Genomic DNA, 21,294 nt, shown 5'->3' with positions numbered 1-21,294 from the left:
TCCAGAAGGTGGATGAGACAGGGCCAGAGAATGCCATGTTGGCTCATCCTTCCTGATCCATTGGCCCCAAGCTTACCACCCCTGGTCCTGTTCTGCTGGGCAAGAAAGTTGAGAGGCTATGTTAGGACACGGGGCAGACCAACACAGAGGATGAAGACCAGATGCGAGGAGTGCATGTTTGTGTGTGTCTGCAGGGTGGGTGAGATGGGGACAGATGCCCTGACGAGAAGATTCTGGATTCCTAGGTTTGGCACATAACGTCAATAGTGAAGGGCAGGATGCCCGGCGGGGACCAAACTTGTGACTCCCCTCACCCTCCAGCAGGGAAGCAGCATCCTTTCCCTCCAGGAGCAAATCGTACCGGTAACTACAACAGGAGGGACAGCCAAGAGGTGTAAATTTGGGTTTAAATCCTGGCCCATCCCTTTTCAGTGACTCTGGGCAAGTCCTGTCATTTCCAAACCTCAATTTTGCCAGCTGAGAAGGACTACCATACCCATCTCTGGTGTTGTGAACGTAGTAAGGTAATATTTTGAACATATGAGTCACTGCACGTCATGTCTGGAATGGTGTGGAATAAGTGTAAATTAGGATTCAGGGGATAAAGGTACCCCGTGTCTCAGGAAGGTGCCTGGTATCCTAAGAGGTAGTGTGCTAGGGGGCTCACAAGGGAAGCGGGAACAAAGAGCGATGGGGGTCAGAGGAGGGAGTGATGATTTCCAACCAGGAGGAAGTGGAGGAGGTGACAGGTGGGCAGGGCCATGAAGAAGGGCAAGATTTGCAAAGGAGAGAAGTACTCACCCATTATGGTTCTCTATTGCTGTCTAGCAAGCCAGGCCAAAACTGAATGGCTGAAGAAGCAAGGAGTTAATTATTCCTCACGGTTCTGTGGGTTGGGCAGGTGGCTCTTCTCAGTCTGCCCTGGGCTCCGTGCAGGTGCCTTCAGCTGGAACTGGGCCAGCTGGTGGGGCTGGCTGGGCCTCTCATTGCAGGTGGGTCTGATGGGTCTTCAGCACTCAGCGGTGGCTGGAATTTGTAAGAACGAGAGCAAGGCTGCAAGAGCTCTTAAATACTGGGCTGAACAACTTGCAGAGTCACTTCATCCCATTCTGTTGATCAAAGCAACTCCTGGAACCCCCCCCACCCCGGGGGAAGTTTCAGGGGTGAGGAATAGACTCTGCTTCTGCCTGGAAGGAGCATGGGTGTCACAATACAATGGGCTGGAGGTACATGAAGAGATTCTGTGGCCATCTTTGCAAACGATCTACAAAACAGTGGTCAATGAAAGCCTGCAGCAGGACCTCCGCCCTCCCCCCAGGTGTAGTGGAATTCGCTGTGTGACCATGATAAGAGCTGTAGTTTATCCCCAGGGCACCAGCTCATTCTCAGCCGCTGCCCCATCCCCACCTCGCTCTCCCCAGTCCATCCTCAGTGACCAGCCAGGGTGTAGGGGCCATCGCTGGTCAGAGGACACAGACCGTGCTGGTGACCCTGCAGGGAAGGAGCCAGGAATGAGCATTTCCGCTTCCCTCTCTCCCCTCCCTCTTCTGCCAAGGTTCCCCTCTGCCTGAGCCCAGTCGCAAGCTGGAAGGCACAAGGGCCTGTGGCTGCCATGCACACAGGTAGGCCTCCAGTAACAAGCAGGGTGGAGACAGGTGGACAGTGCATCCGCAGGGGTCAGTGGAAGAGAGATGTCCACCTTCAAGTCCAAGTTTCTTAGCCTGCCTTTTGCCACTCTTCCATCATCTGGTCCAGTTTTCTCCATCCTCGTTTGTCCCCCTCCCTTAACCATGGGCTCCCATGATACCAAACCATTTGCCGTTCCTTCTATGAGATTTGCTCTTTCTCCCCTCTAGGCTTTGCCCACGCTGTTCCCTCTGCCTGGAATGGCATCTCCCCCTCCCCACCTCCCCCTTTGTCTGGAAAATTCCTATTCATCCTTCAATACTGGTTTCCTCTATGCAAGAAAGCCTTCCCTAACGTCCCTGGTTGAGGTAGGGGTTCCACGGGGTGCCCCAGACTTCCCTTTCTTCTGCCATGGCAGTCAGCACTGGGATGGCTGCTGGGTGGTCACAATCCTGTGCAGGATACTTCTGCCTCCAGTGATCTCCCTCTAGCCTACCCACATGTAGCACCTGCCTCCACTGTCCAGACAAAACCCAACACCCTAAAATAGTCTCCAACGCCTCAGGATAATGCCCAAACTCCTCCTCAGCCTCCAGAGCCTTCCTCATCTGCTCCTAGACCTCACCAGCCTCCCCCGCTGGATCTCCTCCCCTGCACCCCATCACCCTGTCACCCCTCGCTTCTTGCGGAGTGCATGCTGCTCTTGCATCACAGTTCCAGGGCATGCTGTTCCCTTTCCTTGAAACATGCTTCCTTCTAGACCTGGTTGACTTCGCTCATCCCCAAAGGGCACCTCCTTTGTCGTCCATCAGCACGCCCCACCCACCCTCTTACTCTGCCTCCCACCTGACTGCCCTGAACCAGAGTTAGTTACCCTCATTTGGGGCTAGTTTTGGGGGTGAAAGCGTCATTAATGGGTGAGTGGACTTCTTTGTCTCCCTTTCGACTGGGACAGCCCTGAGGGCCAAGACCACATCCTGGTCGCCCTCAGCCCCACCCAGCACCCAGCACAGGACCTAGGGCGCCTCAGCACCCCACTGGATGAGAACTGGTTGCATAAATGAATCCTCACATGGCACTTCCTCTTGGTTCAGCACGGTAGGCCTGGGGCAGGGATGAGGCCGAGAAGACCCATGCCTTGCCTTTGGAGGTCATTAAATCAGTTCTCTATTGCTATGTGACAGAAACTCCAAAACTTAGCTGCTTTAAACCACAAACATTATTTATTGTCTCAAAGTTTCTGAGGTCGGGAATCTGGGAGTGGCTTCCCTAAGGGGTTCTGGCTGAGGTGTCTCATGAGGTTGCAGCCACACTGTTGGCCTGGCCTGCAGTCCCAGAAGACTTGAGTCGGGCTGGAGGATCCACTCCCAAGCTCACCCATGTGGCTGTTGGTGGGAGGCTCTGTGCTCTGTGCAGGCCTCTCCATATGGCTGCTAAGGGCATGGCTTCTCCCAGAGCAAGTAAGGAGAGAGAGGGACCACACTACCTTTTATGACCTAGACTCTGTATCACACACTATCAATTCTACCTTATCGTATTGGTGAGATGTGAATTCACTAAGTCCCGTCACACTCCTTACGAGGGTGTGAATCCCAGGATGTGAGGCCCCTGGGGGCCGGCTTGGAGGCTAGCTACCACAGTGATGGCGGATGAGCCCTCCGAGACCAGACTGGGCCACACCATGCTGTGTACTGCTGCACAAGGTAGCTTGCCAGGGCTGGCCATAGAGAGGGTCCCCAAATGGGTGGGGCACAGCATGAGCAGAGATCGGGGGAGGGAATTTTGTCCATGACCTCCTGGCCTGGCCTGGGATGGAGGAGGAGGTGACCATGAGATTTGAGGGGGTCCGGATGGGGGAGGGGAGTGGTGAGAGACTTGGGGGGCCAGAGGGCAGAGAATTCTTCCCTTTGCATGGTGACCCTGGCGGCCTCCCGTGGAAGACCACGGCAGCACAAGAAAGGAAGCTAGGGCCTGATCTCAGAGGAGGGCTGCCCCAGAGAGTTGCCCAGTAGGGAACAGCCACACTGGACTTTGAGCAAAACATGTCCTTTTCCTGAGAGATTGCAGGTGTTTGTCTAGTGGTTGGCCTCCCCAGCTAACACAGTGTACCAGAACCTCACATATAAGGGGTCAGTTATTAACTTAGTACCTCCTGCCTGACACTCCTCAGGGCCCCCGAGCCCGCCTCGGGGGCCTCCGCATGGTGCAGGAGAACAGCTCCCCGACGCCAGCACACACACACACAGATAGATTCAGACAGACAGAGGACGACAAGATTTGTCAGGCGTGGTAGCAAGGGTCAGAGGCCCTTAAGGGTGGGGTGCGCTGGAGTCTTCCAGAAATCATGCTGCCCTTTGGCCTGGGGAGAAGTTCTCAAATGGCATTATCCCCAGGGAACAAAGGGCCCAGTGGGGCCCAGCCTATGTGACACGGCTTTCTGGTGCCGGGTGGGACAGGGGTCAGCCAGCACAGCACCGCCAGCAGCCACGTGGCACGGGCCACGCGTTGGCCTCAGAAGGGAGCTGACTGTGCTTGGTGAGGGTACAGGAGGAGGCTAACACAGGGAGGGTGGAAGCTGCTGAGTGAGCAAAGGCAGGGAGCGGACACGGCGGGCAGGGCACAGGCTCGGGATGGCCACTGTTGTGATGGGGCGGGCAAAAGTGAGGTTGAGGGAACAGGAGGCTGGAAGGCCAGGCCTTTGTTCAGCAAACTTTGAGCGAGAGTGGTGACCAACGCAGCCAGGGTCCCTGACTTTGCCTTGCCTACTGTCTGGGGCAACTCCTATGTCCAGTCAGCGCGTCAGGAATTTCTCCCTGAGGTAGGGGGGAGCCCCGGAAGGTCCTTGAGCTGGAGTGGGCCAGGGACAGGACCAGATGGGCAGTGGATGCCTTGGGCTGAACTGGGCATCTGTCTTAATGACCCCACGGAAGGGCAGAGCCAGCACCGAGCTGCTTACTGAGCACGGAATCCATGCCAGGCTCCGGGTGGGACGCTCTACAGGCGTTATCTCAATAACACCGGCAGCGACGCCCACTCTTTGTAATCAATGAGGTTCCTGTGTCAGAGAAGGGTAAGGACTTTCTGGAATCCTGGGCTCGATAGGAAGGCTGACTGCCCAGACAGCTCTTCTGTCCTGCTCCCACTCTGCCTAGTTCCAGCCTCCAACTGGGCAGAAGGGCACAATGGAAGTGGCCGGGCCTGAGACCCCTCGAGGTGTGCCTAGCCCCCCACCCACCTGCTTGGCCCCGCCGCACACCTCCCTGCACTGCACGCCCTCCCCACCCTTCCCCCTGCGCCACATGCCTCCCTGAGGCTTGGTTTCATCACCTGTAAGTGCTTCACCCATAAGCGAGTATTCAATAAATGCCGGTTCTTCCTCACTCCACCCCTTTGAAAATGCTAGGAAACGGATTTTGAAAGACCTGGGAGAGTTTGTGGATAACACACAAGGTTTGGGCTTTTCTTAGACTCTAACTCACCCCTCACTCCTTGCTAGAAAACCTTTAACCAGGGCAAGGGGTGCCCTGTACACCCAGTTATATCTTTAGTGAGGAAATGGGTGGAACCAGATGGGCAGGAAGACTCTTTCTAGTAGCCCCTTTTAAAGGGCCCCTGAAAAGAAAAAAAAAACAGCAGGAAACCCTGGCCCTATCAATACAATGCCAATGATAGGATCAAAAGGGGCCTCCCCCTTTAAGAAAGGCAAAAACTGTCAGAAGCTGGCATTTGGGTGTGCCCTAGACCAATGCTTCTCAAAACGTCTGTGGTGTAGGACCAGATTCTTGTGTGTGTGTTGTGGGGACGGTTCCCTAATCCATCTTGGACCTATTCATTTGTAAAATACAATATAAATTACCAGAAAAATGAAATATGAAAACAAAGACAAACATAGTACAAGTCCAAGTTTTTATTCTTACTTTCAACAGACATAAAATTCCTCTGTCACCTTGCTCTAAAGTTTCTGAGCAGGTACTCTCAAATTCTGTACCTAACTTGGTCTGGAACCAGGAACAAGCGGTGAATGGACACACTCCGGCCCTCAGACCACATAGAGCCGCACTGCCTTAGAGCGCACTGAGGGGCTAGTTACTGGTATTGTCAGATTGCTGTGGTTAAGCTACACAAAGCTACTTGGTGAACTGCAAAGTGCTCTACAAGATTGGTGGGGCCGTGGTCTTAGCCACTTCTACGTGGCTGAGCGGGCTCTGGGAAAGGAAGGACTTGCCTGAAGGCACAGAGCTAGAAAGACTCCAACGGGGGACCACTCTTCACTCTCTTGCAATGTTCTTTCCACTCTGCCTGGTGCAGTGGATCCTGGAAAGCATCACCCAGATGCATCTTCAAGGAAGGACACCTTGCGCTGGGTGCGGAGGGCTGCTTCTTCCAGGGCACTGAGCCAATGACTGATCCAGATGGGGCAGAAAGGCTTGACCACTTCAGCCCAGATCAGGACAGCTCCGATGGGTCATTTCTGTTCAGCTTCTCCCTCTGCCCTATTCGGCTGCCTTCCCTCCCTTCTGTAGGTTTTGACCCCAAGGGTTCTCCCTAATAAACATCCCACAGGCTAAACGTGCTTTCAAAATCCACTTCCTGGAGAACCTAACCCGTGACATCATGCATATATGAAGAGTTAAATCTCAATATGAGGCTCAGAGAGATTAACTAACCTGTCAAAAGTCACACAGTTTTTAAGTGGTTTTTAGGTTTTTGGAGTCAGGATTTAAACTCAGATCGGAGGGCAAAGCCAGCGCTCTTTGCCTTAGGAGTGAGACCTCTTATCTACCAGCTTGGGAAACAAAGGAAAGGATCAGAAAAATTGTATTTAAGTTGTGAAACTTAAAGTAACTCTATTCAAAATGGCACACCACTTTGGAAGACATTTTGGCATTTCTTAAATAAAGTTGAATAAAGGCTTACTATACAGCACAACAATCATGCTCCTAGCTATTTACCCAACTGATTTGAAAATAAGTCCACACAAAACCTGCACATCAATGTTTTCAGCAGCTTTCTTCATAATCATCAAAAACTGGAAGCAACCAAGATATCCTTCAGAAGGTGAATAGATAAACACACCGTGGTACCTTCAGGGCTGTGGAATACTACTCTGAAATAAAGCATGAGCTATTAATTCACGCAACAACATGGATGAATCTAAGATGCGTTTTGTTAAGTCAAAGAAGCTAGAGTAAAAAGCCTATTTGATTCCATTCATATGATATTCTGGAAAATGATAATATAGAGGAATGGAAAGCTGATCAGCAGTTGCCAGGGATTTAGAAAGGGCGAGCCTCTGACTAAGAGAAGCATAGGGAATTCTTTGGGTTGGTGGAATGAATCTGGATGGTATTGGACTGGCATATAAATGACACTATGCATTTGTCAAGACCTACAAAGAGTGAACCTTAATGTATAGAAATTAAATTTTAAAAAACCAACCAAGAGGCCTGGGGATTCCAAGATGGAATGTGGGCTTGTGACAAAAGAATCTTAAAACTGTATTACAAACGTATGAGAAAACCTCACTGCGGCGGGGTGGGGCGGGGTGGGGTGGGGAAGAACTGCCCTAGGGAACTTTGGGAAATAGCGTTTTGATTGGAAACTCTAAGACTGGCATTAAAATAAATTGTAGATGAATACCACACTGTAGTTAAATGTGAATTTCTCATGGGGGTGTGCGCTAACAACTTGGAAATGGCTGTGCTGTATCTGAAAGTGTACAAATAGGTAAGCAGATGATTTTCTCACTGTTGGAGAGGGCGGTTACAGATGAGCGAGGGAGGAAGGCTGGAACGAACAGCAGGAGACATCAGTATGAATTGATGTTTAGTTTGATATAGAGACAGATGGGTAGATACAGAAATCATGGTAAGTATGTATGTATGCATGGGTTAGCTTACATACGTGTATTTCCTAGGTCCTAGTTCTGCCTTCCGAAAGAGCCTAGAAGTTCACCCCAGTAGCATTCTTGGGCAGGGAAAATAGAGCGTGAAGCATCTTGGAGTGCCAGAAAGTAAAGAAGTATTCAAAAAAACAAAATGATGGGAGCATCTTTTTTTTTTTTTAAAGATTTTATTTATTTATTTGACAGAGAGAAAATGAGAGATAGAGAGCACGAGAGGGAAGAGGGTCAGAGGGAGAAGCAGACTCCCTGCTGAGCAGGGAGCCCGATGCGGGACTCGATCCCGGGACTCCAGGATCATGACCTGAGCCGAAGGCAGTGGCTTAACCAACTGAGCCACCCAGGCGCCCTGATGGGAGCATCTTAAAGGAATGCAGGAGCCAAACTGAAAAAGCTCCCAAGGGCCATGTCTGGAACAATTTGAGCAACAAAACAAATAACAGTATTTGGATTATAATCCGAAGTATAAAACATACATCCATGAGTACATACTGATATAAATAAATGATTGAAAAATAAAAATAAGTGGGGGTGAAAAGTGAAATTTCTCTTACAGAAGAATCACAAATAATGAATGGAGATAGTCTGCCCTCGAGGAGGTGGAGCGTAACCCTCCCCACTTGAATTGGGGTAAGGCTAGTGGCTTGCTTCCAAGAGTAGTGTGTGGGAAGAGTTGGGGGCAGGAGAGGGAAGGTGAGTACCTTTACCATATCACATCAGCCAGGTGATCAGGGTCAACATCAGCAATAAGTCATGCGGCAGTATGTGCCTTTGATACGATGTGATCAGAATGGAACCTCACTTCTGTTGTTTTCCTCCCCAAACCCTATAACCCCAACTGACTAGGAGGAAAACATCAGGTATATCCAAACGGAGTGACCTTCTACAAGATAACCTGGCTAGTACTCCTCCAAAGTGAGTCATCAAAAAAGCCAGGAAAGTTTGAGAAACTGTCACAGATCAGAGGAAGCTAAGAACACATGACAACTACATGTTCTGTGGTATCTTGGATGGGACCCCAAAACAGATAAAGATCATTAGGAAAAACCAGTGAAATTTATTTTTTTTTAAAGATTTTTTAATTTATTTGACAGAGAGAGACACAGCAGAGAGAGGGAACACAAGCAGGGGGAGTGGGAGAGGGAGAAGCAGGCTTCCCGCTGAGCAGGGAGCCCGATGCAGGGCTCGATCCCAGGACCCTGGGATCATGACCTGAGCCGAAGGCAGATGCTTAACCAACTGAGCCACCCAGGCGCCCCCAAACCAGTGAAAATTAAATAAAGTTTTGGATTTTAACTAAAACTAATGTTGGCTCTTTAGTTGTGACAAATGTACCACAGTAAAGTAAGATGCTAACAGTCGCAGAACCTGGGGGAGGGGTACATAAGTTACTCTCTACACTGTCTTTGCAACTCTTCTGTAAATCTAAAATTATTCTAAGATTTAAAAGTTTATTTTAATTTAAATAATTAATTTGGAAAAATCTCTGCAGAATGCCTTATTAGTTTTCTGAGGCTGCTATAACAAATCACCACAAACTTGGTCACTTGAGACAACAGAAATGTACTCTCTCACATTTCTGGAAGCCGGACATCTGAAATCAGCTGCACTGGTGTCAGTTTCAGAAGGGGTTCATAAGGCTGTGCTCCCTCTGGGAGAATCTGTTTCCTTGTCTTTTCCAGCTTCTAGAACTGTATAAATTCCTTAGCTCCTGGGCTCTTCTTCCATCTTCCTCTATTCATTATCATATCACCTTCTGCCTCTATATCTCTGCGTCTTTCTTATAAGGATACATGTGATTATATTTAGGGCCCCTCCAGATAATTGAGGATAATCTTCTCATCTCAGGATCCATAATTTAATCACACCTGCAAAGACCCTTTTTTTTTTTCCATGTAAGGTAATATTCACAGGTTCTTAGGGACTAGGACCAGGATATCTTTCAGGGGGCCAAATTTTAGCCTATTTGAGATGCCACGCAAATTATGGATTCTCTCCAAGCCTCAGGTTCCTCATCCAGAAGTGATGTATAAATGTATGTAAACGAGGAGGCCTGATCTGCCACCAGACTGCTCCCTGCAGGAGGCAGGAGCCCGAAGGGTGTGCTGTCCCAGGCAGAGGAGTCCTGATATTACTCCCTTCCCCCTGGGCCCCGCCCGCCCAATCAGTGGGGTCCATGGCCAGGACGTGGTGGTATAGGGAAAGGAAACCCAGCTGGGAATCCTAACACTTGCGTCCAAATCTCAACTGTCTGCAACTTGCAGTGTGACCTCACACGTTACTTTCCGTATTTAGGATATAGTGCGACTCCATGAAACACGTGGACCTTAGTCCTGCCCTGGGAGAGGCCTGGAGAGGGACATCGCTCCCTCCTGCCCTGAGATGTTATGATTACAGATGTTTATACTGCCTATTGGCTGAAGGATCTCGGTCCCTCCCAGTAACAAGGGTACCTTTTAACTGGAAGCAATAGCCCCCTCTCATAGGAGCAGCTTTCATGGGGAGGTTGAGGCTCTGTGATTTGTTGGGTGGAGCAGGGGACAGAGGAGACTCCTTCGTTTCTCACTTGCTTCTACCCGGGCCCCATGAGTCTAGACCAGGGGTCAACAAACTGCAGCCTGTGTTTAAATAACCCATGAGCTGAGAGTGATTTTTACCGATGAACATTGCAATCAATTTGATGGTAAGAAACACTGACTTTGAGCCCCACCTAAGTGAAATGTCATCCTCCAAAAAAAATTCCATTCTTCTCATTAGTAGACCTGCATTACAAAAAAACAAACAAACAAACAAACAAACAAAAAAACAAAAAAAACTGTGCTCTATTATTTACTTTGAATTTTGTCAGTCAAACTTTTGTGGAAATTTGTTTCCTCTCTTGTTTCCTCTCTTTGTCTCCTACATAATTTCCTTGATTTTCCTCTTGACCTGCAAAGCTTCTACCAGCCCCCACTCCATCAGTTGCCCTGTGTTCCATCTCAGATCTGTCTTAAGCCGTTCCCAGATTCACCTTGCCCTTTGGAGTCTGAAAGATCTTCATAGAGTAGCTCTGACACAATCATTGCCCCTGGCTAAAATTTCCCCATGGCTTCTCCTTGCCCTCTGGCTGCCTGGCTCGTAGCAGGAGCGAGGCTCCTGCCTTCCTTCTGACCTACTCAACCCTCCTCCAGCCTTGCTGAACGTCTCCCTAGGGGCACCTTGCTTCCCCCAGTGCCAGCATTTTGCACAAGTTGTTACCTCTGCCTAAGATGCCTTTTACCCTACTCCTCCTACCCATACCCAATTCCTCTTGATCTTTTAAGAGTCGTTTTAGACATTATCTCCCTCAGAAAACCCTCCCCGATCCCCCTCCCTCCAGGCTGTTAGGTGTCTCCTCTGGGCTTCCTCAGACGTTTCCTTCCAGCCCAGCACAGATCACACTTTTTAAATGCCTGTGACCTCCACAAGACTGGGAGCCCCTCAGAGCTGGGGTCAGTCTGATTCTGCGCTGATAGCCGTGCTTGTGAATGCCAATGCTCCTGCTGGTTGCTGCCACTTGAGGAGGAAGCGGGCTACGTGTCAGGAGCCCCAGTTAATTTCCTTCCCTGGACCACAGATCACCACCTGTACAACAGGGGCAGGAGGCCTCTGATCCACTGATGGACAAAGGCCTGGGTCAAAGGTGGGAGTGGAAACTTGGGGGGACAAGGAGGGGGCAGGGGGGCAGCAGCTAAGTTTCCAGACACTTTTATCAGTCCTCTACAAGTAACCCATTCAGACACGAGCCTGGGGTCTGGGACTGGTGTGATCCGGACCATTGTAGCCAAAGGTCAGTCTTTAGTAGCCAGCTGCAACTGGCCTGGCTCTGGGCCCTCCCCATCCCCCTTCTTTGCCCTCCCCTGAAAGCCAGAAATAGAAAGGACCTGGCTGGCCATGCTTCCAGTGCAAGCTCAAGAATATGTGCGCACAAGTGAGTGTGAATGTCTACGGATACGTCTCTGTAAGAGTAGCCATGTATGGGGGCGCCCGGGTGGCTCAGCTGGTTAAGCGTCTGCCTTCAGCTCAGGTCATGATCTCAGGGTCCTGGGATCGAGACCAGAGTCGGGCTCCCTGCTCAGCCGGGAATCTGCTTCTCCCTCTCCCTGTGCCACTCTCCCTGCTTGTGCTCTCTCTCGCTCTCTCTCTCTCTCAAATAAATAAAATCTTTAAAAAAAAAAAGAGTAACCATGTATGTACATGGGCGGGTGTGAAAGCGTGTACGTGCACATGTCCATGTGCCTCAGTGCCTTGGCTTCCGTGCACATCCACGCAGGTGCGTTCCTGTGCCCCATGTGTCTGAGTGTGCAGGACTGTGCACATGGGTAAAGGCAGGAGTTGAGAGGGTCGTCAAACCCCCTTAGCCCTGACAGCCTGTGACATCTGGTCCTTTGACGCTCCCTGGTACCCTCCAGCCTCGTGCCAAAGCGCCCACTCGAGCAACAGGCTTCAAGCTCTCAGTCTATCGGCGCCCTCACCCCTTTTTCTCATCCATCTGATGCTGTTGGGAAAGACCCAGGATCTGAAATATTAGGATGAAATCTGAAGGCGGTGCCGGGGCCACTGTCAGCGCGCCACTGATCCCTTTGATCATTGCTATGGGCCCCAGTCCATGTTCCTGTCAACTTCTCCTTTTAACCAACTGCCCTGCAACTCTCTCGGGCTCGCCTGGGACTACTCTTCCCCACGTGCAGAGGATGATAAACAGCTGGGCTCTCATCCTTCCCCTGCTGCCCTGCCCCGCCCCAGGTAACCCTTGGCCCAGACCAATCAGTGAAAGCCCAGCTGCCTCGCTCTAAGCTGGGGCACCCTCGGGGGGCATTTTCGCAGGACCCAACCATGCTTGCTCTGAGTTTAGAATCACACCCTGTTTAGCTTCTTTGCCTTCCTTGGCCTACCGCCCCAACCCCCTCTCCAGTTTCTCCAGTGGGCATTTCCTCAAAAAACCAGTCTCACAGGGGCCCCTCTTCTCAAGCTCGGCTTCTAAGGAGCCCGACCTAAAACAGGGAGAGGGGCTTAGAAACCACTTAGCCCAACTCTCTCCCCCACCCCGCTGAACAAAGGGTGTTGGGACCCGGAGAGGGGACGTGTGTCTCCAGAGGCCGGACTCCTGCCCTTCGCCTCCAGAGCCCCACCTTGCTGCCACCCTCCCCACCTCCCCTGCGGGTCCCAGGCCCTCTCTGCAACATGGCCAACAGCCTTGGGTTAGGAAGGTTGCTTTGGCCTGCTTTGGTACCCCATTCCTGAGAGTGTCCCCTTAAACCCTCATCTCTTCTTGGAAAAGAAAGTACCCAGAGTCAGAAAGCAGGAAAACAGAAATCTTCCAAGGTGGAAGCCAGCCAGGCAGAAACCACTCTGCCAACTCCGCTCACTGCCCTTAGGATGCACAGCTGGGAGGCAGATCCCCGGGGTCCCAGTGGACGAAATCTAGACCTTCTCGTTCTCAGGTGAGGCCTCATTTGGTAGAAGGGCACCATCCTGGGTATTGGAAGATCCGGATCCCATGGGCAGCTCTGCCAATGCCTGGCTGAGTGACTACTAAGGCGGTCCACTGACCCTAAGGGGCCCATTTCCCCATCTGTGGAAGGCCTGCTGTAGAGCATGGAGAATCATGACATTCAGAGCACAGGATTCAAGCCTCAAACCTGCTTCTTATGCTCATGGCACACTGAATGAGCCAGCTGTTTACCCCGTGTGTGCCTCAGTTTCCTCAGTTGTCACTGCGGAGGACTGCAAGACTGGCCTCACGATTGGTTGTGAGGATTAAAGAGGTTCACACACGCCCAGCACACAGCGAGGTTTGAGGAGCTGAGGGCTTTTGTGCGCCTGTTATGTGCCATCCCAGGGTTGTAGCACTGGCTGGGCCCTGTGGCTATATGGACTTGAGACAACCCCTACCCTTTGTCAAAGCCAGAGGATGAGGCACCAAGGAGACACCATCTGGTGAAGGGAGAGCTTAAAGGGCTTCCCTCCTCCCTGTCCCACCTGCCCGACCTCTAATTCCTCCCTTGGCTTCAGAAAGAAGACCACAGTGCCCCTGGGGGCTCCAGGCCGGGGCTGGGTGCCTATTGGGTCCTCACGATGGGTGGGCTAATCCAGGGTAAGGATGCGTGTGTGTCTGTGTGTCTGACAGGGTCTGCTGAAGAGCATAGCCCAACTGCATTTCCTTTCCATTTGGTGAAATGGATAGAAATAATGCAGGCTTAATCTTGTTTTGTTTCTTCGGGCTAGAAAATGTATTTTTGTCAATTTTCTTTTCAAAATTTTTAAACGATGGTGAAATATAAGTAACACAAAATTTACCATCTTAATTTTTTTTTTTTTTTTTTACTTAAAACACAGACATTTATTCTCTCACAGTTCTGGAAGCCAGAAGTCCAAAGTCAAGTTGTCCACAGTGTTGGTTCCTCCTGAAGGCTCTGAGGGAGCCATCTTAACCATTTTAAAGTGTACGGTTCAGGTTCAGTGGCATTAAATATGTTCACGTTGTTGCAATGATCACCAACATCCATTCCCAGAACTCTTTCATCTTCTAAAACGGAAACACTATATCCATTAAACAGTAACTTCCCATTCTCCCCTCCCCCCTTGTCTTTGTTTGTTCGTTTGTTTGTTTGTTTGAATCTGTGCAAGACTTGGGTTTGGTGGTATGAGCCCTTTAACAAATATTTATTAGTAGTTTCCGGGGACTCAAGGCTCATCCCGGGCCCTGAAGGGTTAGGATTCCATAAGCCTGAATAAAAATGGAAGAGAATTTTTTTCATGTCTTCATTCAACAGAACTCTTATGACCCGGTCAGGCCCATGGGGCAGGAAGCTGCAAAAGAGGATACCCCATCCCCCCCACCCCCGGCCTGGGGATGCTGTTATCTGGCGCTGGGGACAATGAGCAGCTCCAACTATCGCCCTTCCAGACTTCCCTACTCAGGCCTCTCTGCTTCGATGGATCCTACCCGCCCTTCCACAGAGGGAGGAACAACCTGCAGGGAAAATGCATGGCAGCAGGCCCCCACTGCCTGGAGTTCACGGAGAAGCACCAAGGCTGGATCCTGGGTTCCGGCCCAGTTCTATCTTGATCTCCCTGGGTGACCTTGGCCTAATCCCTCTTTGGATCTCACTCTGCTAACTATCAAATTGGAATCAACGATCCCTGACACACACCTCCAAAGCAGCCCTTGTCACAGCTAAATGAGATCAGGAATATGAGTGAATTGTGATGATTCAAGTGCTCTGTGAACATGAGGGCTCTGATTCCCCATCTTCTGCGATTTGTAATTTAGAGAAATAGGCATCATGATGCCTTGGGCTGACAGCTCCAAAGCTATCCCTTGATTCCCTCCCCCCCCCCCCCCACTCCCTGACACAGATTCAACTAGTTCCAGCCTGTCAGTTCAATCTGCACTCTACAGAAGGATGTCTGTGCTCAGAGTTGGCCAGGGTCTGAGCAAAGGTCATACAACAAATGGAGGCCTGCCCTCCCCTTCCCAGGGGAGTCATTTTATTACCTGGCCTACCTGGCAGATCCTCTTCTCAAAATAAATGAATAAATGCTTCATATATCACAAATAGTAGTAGAAGGAAGCTTGGAGATCATCAAGAAGAATAGTAATATTAATAACGCTGCTACTTTTAGTATGATACTACTGCTGCTACTACTATTACCACTGCTGCTACTACTATAACTACTACTGCTACTACTGGTACTACTATTACTACTGCTGCTACTACTATTACTACTGCTGGTACTACTGGTACTACTATTACTGCTACTGCTACTACTGGTACTACTATTACTACTGCTGCTACTACTATTACTACTGCTGGTACTACTGGTACTACTATTACTGCTACTGCTACTACTGGTACTACTAATGATGATAGTACCTAATGTTATATGCCAGGCATCATAGATAGAGATAGGTTTTATTATTATCCACATTGGATAGATAAGGTAACTGAGGCAGAGAGCCGTTGAGTAATTCACCTGGGGGGGGGTCACTCTGCTGTATGGTGTGAGGCTGGGATTCAACTCCAGGCAGTCTGGTCTGCAGCCCCCACCCTTACCCCTCTTCTGTGGGACTACATTGCACAGGTGGGGAGACTGAGGGGATTTGTTCAAGGCCAAGTACTTGCCCCTCAGGCCCTGACATACAGTCCCTGTAGACGGCAAAGAAGGAGTCCTCCTGAAGCACTGTTCTGCTTCTGCTCCAATTCATGCCTGGAGCTCTTTGACTTGGAGTTCATATAGCAAGTCCTCCAAGACAGCACACATAAATGCTGTTACCTCTGTCAGGACACAGAAGAAAGGTGGCTGGCTGCTATATAAGTAGGTAAGAAGAAATCAGGTAAACTCATAATGAATCTTAAAGATCTAGTGTGGCCCAGCATGTCAGCGGGAAAGGGCGGTTCAGACTGACTTGCAAGTTCTTCTCCACAGGCCTCCACCCAACACTTGCAAGAAAGATTCCGTGAGGCACTTGAGAGAACTTCTGTGGTTTTGGGCAGTTAAAAAAAACCCTCAATGCCTTGTTCTGACTCCCTTCTGACCAAGCAAAAACCTAAGCCTCTAGGGAAGGGACAGAAATCATTTTGTTCCCAGAGTCTAGGTAAAAATACATTGCCTCTGGGCAAAGAGTAGAAGTAAACTTCATCTGACTCTTGGAGGAGGGTTAGGAAAAACCTTCTTGCTGCCCCTAGGACACAGGCCAAGATCCACTGGTTTTAGAGAAAAGATAGAAAAACTTGTCTCCCCTGGAAGACAGACAGGAAATGTCTCTAGCCTAGGATCCTGCAATGATACCAAGCAGAGGTGGGCTACCACTGGTATTTCCCCTACAAGACCAACCACAGATACAACGCAACAGATAGTTGCCATGGGGAAGAGGCTCAGGAATGCTGAGATAACCCTCCCCTCCCTCCCCAGACCAAGGTGTACAGGGCCTGCTCAAGACCCAGCTGAACCCTCATAATAGAGAACTCACTGAACCCACTGTGACCCTAGCATAGAGTAACAAGCCAACAGCAGTGTATCACTCAGGGACACAAGAGCATGGAGAGAGTTGCCCCCCTCCCCCCCATGGCACAGGAACACAGGGACTATGGGAAACTGGGAAAGACTTCATCCACATTTTTAAATTTGTGTTTGAAAGGTCACTATAAAGAAACTGAACAGTCAACCCAAAGAATGGGAGAAAATATTCACAGCATATATCTTATAAGAGACTGGTATCCATAATATATAATATCTATAAGGAACTCTTACAGCTCAATAAGAAGATAACCCAATTAAAGGACTAAGGGCAAAGGATGTGAATAGACATTTCTCCAGAGAAGAATAGAAATGGCCAACAAACATGTGGAAAGATGCTCGACATCCCTTGTCATCAGGAAAATGCAAATCAAAATCACAGTGAGGTACCCCTTCACACCCCCTAGAGAGGCTAAAATCAAGTAGTCAGAAAATAACAAGTGTTGGTGAGGATGTAGAGAGATTGGAGCCCTCAAATACTACTACTGGTGGGGATGGAAGATAGTCCAGGCACTCTGCAAAACAGTCTGGGTGTTCTTGAGAAAGTTAAATAGAGTTATCATTGGACTCAGCAGTCCCACTCCTAGGTATGGACCAAGAGAAAGGAAAGCATGTTTATGCAAAAATTTGTACCTGAATGTTGATGGTGGTAGCAGCATGATCCATAATAGCCATAGGGTGAAAATAACCCATACACCCATATCAACTAATGAGTGGATAAACAAAGTGCAGTACTCATACAATGGAATATTATTTGACTATAAAAAATACCGATACTGGCACAAGGACTGTCTTAATCCATTCAGGCTGCACAACAAAATACCACAGACTGGCTAACTTATAAACAGCAAGTTTCTTTCTCACAGTTCTGGAGGCTGGTCCAAGATTAGGGTGTCAGTGTTGATCGGGTTCCGGTGAGAGGCCCCTTCCACGTTGCAGACCAATGGCTTCTCGCTGTGTCCTCACATGGTAGAAGGGAGCAGCTAGTTCTCTGGGGTCTCTTTTATAAGGACATTAATCCCAATGAGGGCTCCACCCTCATAACTTAATCACCTCCCCCAAATTCCACCTACTACCATCACCTTGGGCATTAGGTTTTTAATATAAGAATTTTGGAGGAACACAAACACTTTATCTTTAGCAAGGATGATCCTTGAAAACATGCCAAGTGAAAGAAGCCAAACACAAAGGATCCCATATTACATGGTTCCATTTATATGAAATGTCCAGAAGAGGCAAATATATAGAGATAGAAAATAGAGGAATGGTTGCTTAGGGTTGGGAGGGATGGGGGATTGGGGAGTGAGAGCTGAAGGGTGGAGGGTTTCTTTTTTTAAAAAATTAATTGTGATAAAATACACATAACATAAAATTTACCATTGTAACCATTTTATTTATTTATTATTATTACTTTTTTAGAGAAGGTGTGGCAAAGGGAGAGGAAGAGAGAGAATCTTAAGCAGGGTCCACACCCAGCATGGAGCCCAACGTGGGCTCAGTCTCACGACCCCGAGGTCATGATCTGAGCCAAAAATCAAGAGTCAGAAGCTTAAATGACTGAGCCACCCGTGTGCCCCCCCATTGTAGCAATTTTAAAGTCTACTATTTAGTGGCATTAAGTACACCCACAGTATTGCATAACCAACACCACTATCTAGTTCCCAGAACTTTTTCATCCCCCAAACAGAAACTCTGTGTTCTCCCTTCCCTCCAGTTGCCCTGGCAACTACAGGGTTTTGTCCCTTTTTATATAATATTTCATTTTTTTTTTCTGGCTGCCCTTAACATTTACTTTCTTTTTTCTTTTTTTTCTTTTTTTCTTTATTTTTTATTATTTTTTTAACCATTTACTTTCTACTTTTGGTTTTCGGTAGTTGATCTATGTATCTAGGTGTGTATGTGCTTTACATTTGTTCTGCTTGAGATTCTCTGGAATTCTTGCATCTGTGATTTGTTATCTTTCATTAAATTGGCAAAAGACTCAGCCATTATCTCTCTGAATATTTTCTCTTCCTTCCTCTCTCTCTCCTTTTTCTTTCTGAAATTCCAATTATATGCATCTTTTGACCTTCTGATACTGTCCCAGAGTTCTTGGATGCTGTGTTCTCTCCTCCCTACCCACATTCTTTTTTCTCTTTATGGTTCATTTTGGATAATTTCCACTGCCCTAGATTCAAGTTCACTGGTTCTTTCCTGGTTGTTTCCAGTTTGATGCTGCTGTGCCTACTTGTGCTCTCTCTCTCTCTATCCCTCTGTCAAATAAATAAATAATCTTTTTTAAAAAAAAGTTTTATTTATTTTAGAGAAAGAGAGAGACGGAGTGCAAGCAGGTGGAGGGGGGTAGAGGGAGAAGGAGAGAAGCAGACTCTGCGCTGACCCTGGATCCCAATGTGGGGCTCGATCCCACAACCCAGAGATCGTGACCTGAGCAGAAACCAAATGTCCAACACTCAACCGACTGAGCCATGCAGGTGACCCCGATTCTTCTTTTTTATAGTGTTATTTCTGTGCTAAAATCCCCTATCTGTTTCTACAGGTTGTCTCTTGTCTCCTCTTGATCCTCCACTTAATAATCATAGTTATTTTAAAGTCTCTGAGAGACGACATTGTAGACCTGCACCACAAGTAATGCTGAAGGAAATTCTTTAGGCGGAGTGCATTCCACAGCAGGTGGAAACCTGGATTTACACAATGAAGACTGAAGGAAATTGTAAAACAAACAACAAAAAAAGAAGGTAAATACAAAAAGCTTTATTCTTATTTTTAATCACTTTAAAAGGTAATTGATTATCCAAAGCAAAAAGAGTCACAACATATAGAATTTATAACATCTGTAGAAATAAAGTGTATAACAAAACTAGCACACAGAATAGGAGCACGGAAATGGAAGTATACTATTATAAGGCTCGTTCACCTGTACATGAGATGGTACGTTGTTCTTCAAAGGTAGACTTAAGTTCAAGATGTATATTGTGAACCCCAAATCGACCACTAAAAACTTTTTAAGGTGTTCTAATCAATAACTCAGTAGTAGAATCTAAAGGAATTTTAATAAAATACTAAATTAATCCAAAATAAGGCTTGAAAAGAGAAAAAAGGAGATAGAGGATTAGATCTCAAAAATAGAAAACTAGTGGGGCACCTGGGTGGCTTAGCTGTTAAGCATCTGCCTTCGGCTCAGGTCATGACCCCAGGGTCCTGGGATCGAGCCCCGCATCGGGCTCCCTGCTCGGGGGGAAGCCTGCTTCTCCCTCTCCCACTCCCCCTGCTTGTGTTCTCTCTCTCATTGTGTCTCTCTCTGTCAAATAAATAAAATCTTAAAAAAAAAAAATAGAAAACTAGTGAGGTGGTACATTTAAATCCAGCCATATCGATGATTATATAAATGGTGAACAATCTTGTTAAACACCCAATTAAAAGGCAGAGATTGTCAAACGGGGTTGTTGGTTTTTTTTTTTAAGACTCAATTATATGCTGTCTATAAGACCCTCACTCTTATTTATTTATTATTTTAAGAACCTCACTTCATTGATTTATTTTTGAGGGTAGCTGACACACACTGTTGCTGGAGTTCTAGGCATACCACATAGTGACTGGACAAGTTTATACATTATGCTGTGCTCCCCACAAATGTAGCTGCCACCTGTCCCCCTACAGCACTATTACAATACCACTGACTGTATTCCTTATGGTGTGCCTTTTATTCCCGTGACTTACTCATTCCATAACTGGAAGCCGGTATCTCCCGCTCCCCTTCACCCATTTTGCCCATCTTCCCACCCCTCTGGCAACCATGTTTGTTCTTTGAATATAGAGCTCTGATTCTGCTTTTTGTTATTTATTCTTTTTTTTTTTTTTTTTTTAGATTCCGCATCTGAGTGAAATCATATGGCATTTGGCTTTCTCAGTCTGACTTATTTTACACCGTTTATAACACCCTTTAGGTCAATCCATGTTGTTGCAAATGGCACGATTTCATCCTTTTTTATGACTGAGTAATAATAGTCCATTGTTTATATATACCACATCTTCCTTATCCATTTGTTTATTGGTGGACACTTAGGTTGCTTCCATATCTTGGCTACTGTTAATGCTGCAATAAACATAGGGTTGCATGTATCTTTTCAAATTAGTGTTTTCATATTCTTTGGGTAAATACCCAGTAGTGCAATGATTTGATCATATAGTATTTTTATTTTTAATTTTTGAGGAACCTCCATACTGTTTTCCACAGTGGCTATATCAATTTACAGTCCCACCAACAGTATACATGGGTTCCTTTTTCTCCACATCCTCACCAACACTTGTTATTTCTTATCTTTTTTATTTTAACCTTTCTGACAGGTGGAAGGTGATATCTTATTGTGGTTTTGATTTGCATTCCCCTGATGATGAGTGATGTTGGGCACCTTTTCAAGTGTCTGTTGACCATCTGTATGGTAAGGACTTCACTTTAAATATAAAAACATACAGGTTAAAAAGGGATGGAATAAGTTACACCATGCAAACACTAATCAAACACTAATCAAAAGAAAGTTGGTGGCTATATTAATATCAGGCAAAGTAGATTTCAGAACAAGGAATATTACCAGAAATAGTGATATTGTATAACGATAAAGGGGCCAATTTGACAAGAAAACATAATAATCCTAAATAAATAGAGCCTAATAACAGATCTTCAAAATACATGAAGCAAAACCTGATAGAATTGTAAGAAAAAAATA

Source organism: Zalophus californianus, chromosome 11, assembly GCF_009762305.2.
Source record: "Zalophus californianus isolate mZalCal1 chromosome 11, mZalCal1.pri.v2, whole genome shotgun sequence".
Taxonomy (NCBI): Eukaryota; Metazoa; Chordata; class Mammalia; order Carnivora; family Otariidae; genus Zalophus; species Zalophus californianus.
The sequence above is the reverse complement of the archived record's forward strand: the minus strand, read 5'-3'. Positions refer to the sequence as shown.